The sequence below is a fragment of the Zingiber officinale genome, chromosome 2B (assembly GCF_018446385.1).
Source record: "Zingiber officinale cultivar Zhangliang chromosome 2B, Zo_v1.1, whole genome shotgun sequence".
NCBI classification, from domain to species: Eukaryota; Viridiplantae; Streptophyta; class Magnoliopsida; order Zingiberales; family Zingiberaceae; genus Zingiber; species Zingiber officinale.
This window is the reverse complement of record NC_055989.1, coordinates 84,705,291-84,711,049: the sequence shown is the minus strand read 5'-3', so window position 1 is coordinate 84,711,049 and position 5,759 is coordinate 84,705,291. Positions and strand designations below refer to the sequence as shown.

Below are 5,759 nucleotides of genomic sequence, written 5' to 3'. Positions count from 1 at the left end.
GCGGATCGGTCGACCGATCCCAATGTTTGGTCGACCGATCCCAATGTTCGGTCGATCGATCAGGCGATCTCTCCTATCTGATCCGCCCGATCCTCTCGCTTTGCTTCGGTCCGGTCAAACTCTATCCGAGGTTCGGTCGACCGATAAAAGGTCCGGTCGACCGATAAGCTCTTCTGACTCAGCCCAGTCAGCCTGATCCAGTCGACAACCCAACCTAGGTTCGGTCGACCGATCGAAAGGTTCAGTCGACCGATCCCCTGGTCGAGCCCGGTCCAACCTCTGGAGATCTGATCTGCTGGCTTGTGGGTTTGGTTGACCGATCCCAAGGTTCGGTCGACCGATCCTGGTCACTTTTAGCTCTGCATAAAAATGTTAGTTACCTGCAAAACAGAGTTAGAACACCATGGAATATATAAACGAATAAACTGACAGCCTTCGGACTGTCCGGGTATGACTTCGGGTTTTCGACCGAAAACCCTAGGTCGACCCGACACCTACTGTTCCCTCTACGGGGAACGCGTCCTCACCTACTCCACTCAGGAGATTTACCTGTTGCCAGTGCGATCCTCCAGATCGACTGGACTTTTGCTCGGTACTCGATGCTTTCGGACTTTCTGCTGGACTTCCGCTTCCCGGCTGGTCCAATCTTTCACCTAGTTTGCGACACCAGGACTTTCCACCTAGGGTTACCCCCCCAAGGACTTTTGCCTGAAGCACTCGACCCACCAAGACTTTCCGCATAGGGTTACCACCCCCTATGACCTAGGGTTACCACCCCCTAGGGTTTTCACCTTGCCTAACCATAGTTAGGTCTTTTCTGAAATACTTAACAGACTTGTTAGATCACAACATAACCTTAACTTTGAATCCTTTGTCATTATCAAAACTTAGGTTCGATCATCGGATGCTTCCCGCACCAACACATATTTTTATGGAGGTAGATATGGTCAGGATTTGCATGCTTAGTGTCATGCACCATTTTGCATGATTGCATGCGGTGTGATTGGTAGCTCCATTATTATTGAGCACATCGCCAATTACATGGATCTGCACACACAACCACTCATGGGTTAGTGGTTTTTATTTAGGCAGGGTGTGTTGCAGCAGGTTTCTTTGTCAGTGCTCCGCTGGTCCGCTCATGGTAGTGTGATTGCAGCATGGTAGCACGTCAGGGATCCCTCCTCTGGACTAGCTCAGGGTGATGAGAGCATTGAGCTCCCCCACTTATGATTTGGTTTAGGAGGATAGGTGTACTCCGACAACATCCTGTCCACTCGTAACTCATCAGGAGGAGTGATGGCAGAGTGCACAGTTGTCATAGCCCTACCCACTCAGTCTCACCATCATGTGTGAGATGGCTGACTGGCGTCAGGGGTGACCAGGACATGTCATTGGCATCATATGCATGACTGCATTTATTGCTTGTGTTTACTGCATTTTATTTGCTGCATATTGGATGGATGCATATGTTTGACATGCATACAGGGACATGCTACTTTTGGTCTGATGACCTTATTATTCTGATAGGAGGTCCTGGTGAGTACAACTTCTCCTTTTCTTTCAGTTATGCATTTTCCATTACTCTAGGAGACTTTACACATATTTATTACTACTAGTTATTTTGTATTATGCATGTCAGCCCGATACCCGCTGAGGATTTGACTCACCCCGTTGATATTACCATTTCAGGTTGATGCTGTCAGGAGGTTTCAGTCGCTAGTCCCCAACTACTTTGCTTCGCGACGGTTTTCTACTCTTTGGATTTTTGGTTCCTTATTATGTATTTATATACACTTGTGATGTAGGATTGTACTCGAGGATCTTTTATCGAGTTTTGGTCTACTACTTATTTTTCCGCTGCGAAGGTTTCTCTGTTGTGTTTTGTGTTTTCCGTCGTAGTAGTGGAGTAGGTTGTTTTCAAATAAACTGCGTGGCTGTGTCAGTCAGAGGCTGAGATTATATAAACTGCGTGGGTGTTTGTTTATTTCATTGTATATGTTCCGACCGTGTTGGCCGAGGTATGTGTGGCCCTGTGAGGGCTTTGTAGTCAAGTTTCATATTGTCACCCGTACAGGGGAGATGCTGCTGAAATTTCTTCTGGCAGGGACTACCTGGGGCGTGACAGCGTATCCATAGAGTGGAGATAGAGTTTGCCACACTAGGGACGCCAGATCGTGCCACATCAGCAAACGACCAGATTCAACTAGTGAGCTATAAATAGAGCCTTGATTTTCTTCATTCATACAATACTTTCTATACTCGAAGTTCTCTTTCCGTTTTGCTAAGTAAACGTCCTGTAAGAGGCTTCTCCGCCTCCGACTTGTGTCAAAGAAGGAGTCTTCTAGTTGAGCTACATTTATCTTGGATTAGCAACCTCCCCGGTTGTAAACGAAGTAAACCCTTTCTTTTATCTTGTATTTCTTTTATGCATTTTAGTCTATTTTATTAAATTGTTTGTCTTAATTAAAGTTGAAAGTTTTAGAAAGAGTATTGTTATCTTTTTTGGATAATTTACCCCCCCTCTTGCTGGCCACACGGGTCCAACAATCCCCATGGACCCTCAAATTTTTCATTACTTTTACTATCCAAAGAAGTTTGAGCCAGACATCTTTATCTTCTAATCCCGAGTGGGTGCGATGCTTTTCGATAAGATGTCCTTGTCCAATAAAGGTGGGAAGTTCCACTACTTCTACATCCGCCCGATCCCTCTTGTGACCTTCTCGACCGGTTGACAAATGAAATTGCCCAACCCTCTCGAGTTGGTCGCGTACCGATTGGAGCCGGTCTACCTTACGATGCTTGCTCAACTATCTGGTCTGAAATTCCATATCCACAAGATGCTGCTCGAGTGTTATATATGTTTGGACTGAGCCTCATCTGAGTCTGGCAGCCCTATAATTTCGGTGAGAAATTCTAACTTAATTTGTTGTTGGATCTAACTGATTTTTTTTTATTTTGCAGCCAAAACAATGTGGAAGGTTCCCTTGAGTAGCTCCACAAAATTAGGTGACGAGAAGATGGATGCTCGGGGTGAGGCCGAGATGGAAAGCCATGGGCTTATGCCAATTGGCCATGATGAGGAGCCTACCGGTGGAGAGGAAGCTAGCCGAGTTACAAAGAGTGATGCAACCGTGAACATAGAGGAGTTACCACCCACCCAACCTTCCTTATTGTCGGTAGCAGTTCCTTTCAAGTTTACGACATATGGAGAACCTCTGATTCTTCACTGTTGACGCAAGAGATGTTGATTGGCCACTCTAGTCCAATCGGCTACACCGACACAACAAATCTTCATCGAAACTCTGTTCGCTTGCCCAGCATCCAAGAGGGAAGAGGCTTCTACACCTATCCTTCCAGAAGTTGGAGCCGAACGAACCACTCCTGCATTGTTTGAGGGGGCACCCTCACTCTCTGAGATGCCAGTTGGGGCGATTTTCGCTGCACCAATTTCATTTTTGCTGCCCGCTCCGACCGAATCATCTAAAACTCACTCCAAGATAACCTCTACTCCTAAATCAAAATCAAGGAAGAAATTTGCCACTCCGGGGATGAACAGATAGTCGAAGCAGATATTAAGGTTTACAAAGGCATTAGCAACAGAATGTTATATTCCGTTGCTATTTGCGATGGAAGATAACATTTCTATCGCTAATTAGTGATGGAATGTTAAACGTCGTCGTTAATTCTGTCACTATTAGCTATTTTTTAGTGATTTATATGTGAATTTGTTTCTTAATTATACATATAATCTTCTAAAAGAAAAGTCCTTTACTGGAAACTGTTATAAAAGTATTTAAAATATAATTCCTAATTTAAAGTCATCAGCGGGGATAACTCAGTTGGGAGAGCGTCAGACTGAAGATCTGAAGGTCGCGTGTTCGATCCACGCTCACCGCAAATCTCTATTTTTTTTTTTCATTTTTGAGTGTCTGACGATGATACAACTGAAGAACGAGAAGCCCTCGGCAGTGTTTTTTTTTTTTTTTTCCTTTTTCGCTGCTCTGCTGAGCCCCCCTTGTTCGATCACTTTTTGATTCTTTTGAGATTTTAGCTTGTCTTCTTTTTACTCACTCCAAGATAACCTCTACTCCCAAACCAAAATCAAAGATGAAATTCGGTGCTCCGTGGCTAAGCGGGCAGTTTAAGCGGAAATTAAGGTTTACAAAGGCATTAGTGATAGAATGTTGTATTCCGTTACTATTTGCAATGGAAGATAACATTTCTATTGCTAATTAGCGATGGAATGTTAAATGCCATCGTTATTTCCGTCGCTATTAGTTTTTTTAGTGATTTATATGTGAATATGTTTCATAATTATACACACAATCTTCTAAAAGAAATGCCCTTTGGCACTTGGGGGCCACTAAGGTAGTGGATCTACCTTTTTTCGAAAAGAAAATTCCTTTACTAGAAATTGTTATGAAAGTATTTAAAATATAATTCCTAATTCAAAGTTATCATTGGGCATAGTTCAGTTGGGAGTGTCAGATTGAAGATATGAAGGTTGCATGTTTGATCCATGCTCATTGTAATTTTTTTTTTTTCCATTTTCGAGTGACGATCTCTGACGATTATAGAGCTGAAGAATGAGAAGCCCTCAGCAGTGATTTTTTTTTCCCCCCTTTTTCGCTGCTCTAGTGAGCCCCCTAGTTTGATCACTTTTTGATTCTTTCGAGCTTTTAACTTGTCTTCTTTTTACTCACTACAAGATAACCTCTACTCCCAAATCAAAATCGAAGATGAAATTCGATGCTCTGGGGCTAGCGGACAGTCTAAGCGGATATTAAAGTCTACAAAGGCATTAGCGACAAAATGTTGTATTCCGTTGCTATTTGTGATGGAAGATAAAATTTCTATTGTTAATTAGCGATGGAATGTTAAACGTTGTCGTTAATGCCATCACTATTAGTTATTTTTAATGATTTATATTTGATATGTTTCTTAATTATACATGAAATCTTTTAAACGAAAAGTTTTTTTACCGGAAACTATTATAAAAGGATTTAAAATATAATTCTTAATACAAAGTCATTAGTGGGGAGAGTTTAGTTGGTAGAGCGTCAGAAGATTTGAAGATCATTTGTTCAATCCACTCTCATAGTAAATCTCAATTTTTTTTTTATTTTCGAGCGACGATATAGTTGAAGAATGAGAAGCCCTTGGCGCTGTTTTTTGTTTCCTTTTTCGCTACTCTACTGAACCCCCCTAGTTCGATTACTTTTTGATTCTTTAGAGCTTTTAGCTTGTCTTCTTTTTACTCACTACAAGATAACCTCTACTCCCAAATCAAAATCGAAGACGAAATTCGGCGCTCTGGGGCTGAGCGGACAGTCTAAGCGGATATTAAGGTCTACAAAAGCATTAGTGACAAAATGTTGTATTCCGTTGCTATTTACGATGGAAGATAACATTTCTATCACTAATTAGTGACGACATGTTAAATGTCTCGTTAATTTCATCACTATTAGTTGTTTTTTTAATGATTTATATGTGAATATGTTTCTTAATTATACATGAAATATTTTAAAAGAAAAGTCTGAAACTGATATAAAAGTATTTAAAATATAATTCCTAATACAAAGTCATTAGTGGGGAGAGCTTAGTTGGGAGAGCGTCAAACTAAAAATTTGAAGGTCATTTGTTCAATACACTATTATAGTAAATCTCTTTTTTTTTTTTTTTGCATTTTCGAGCGACGATTTGATGACGATAAAGCTGAAGAATGAGATGCCCTTGGTGCTGTTTTTTTTCCCCCTTTT

The 5,759-nt window shown here is 41.5% G+C and overlaps 1 non-coding gene across 1 annotated transcript; it reads left to right on the top strand.

Annotated features, from left to right (window-relative positions):
• The first annotated feature begins 3,824 nt into the window (after nt 1-3,824).
• On the top strand, nt 3,825-3,897 carry TRNAF-GAA. Its single transcript has one exon. It is a non-coding gene; the product is annotated as a tRNA-Phe (tRNA).
• The last annotated feature ends 1,862 nt before the right edge of the window (nt 3,898-5,759 follow it).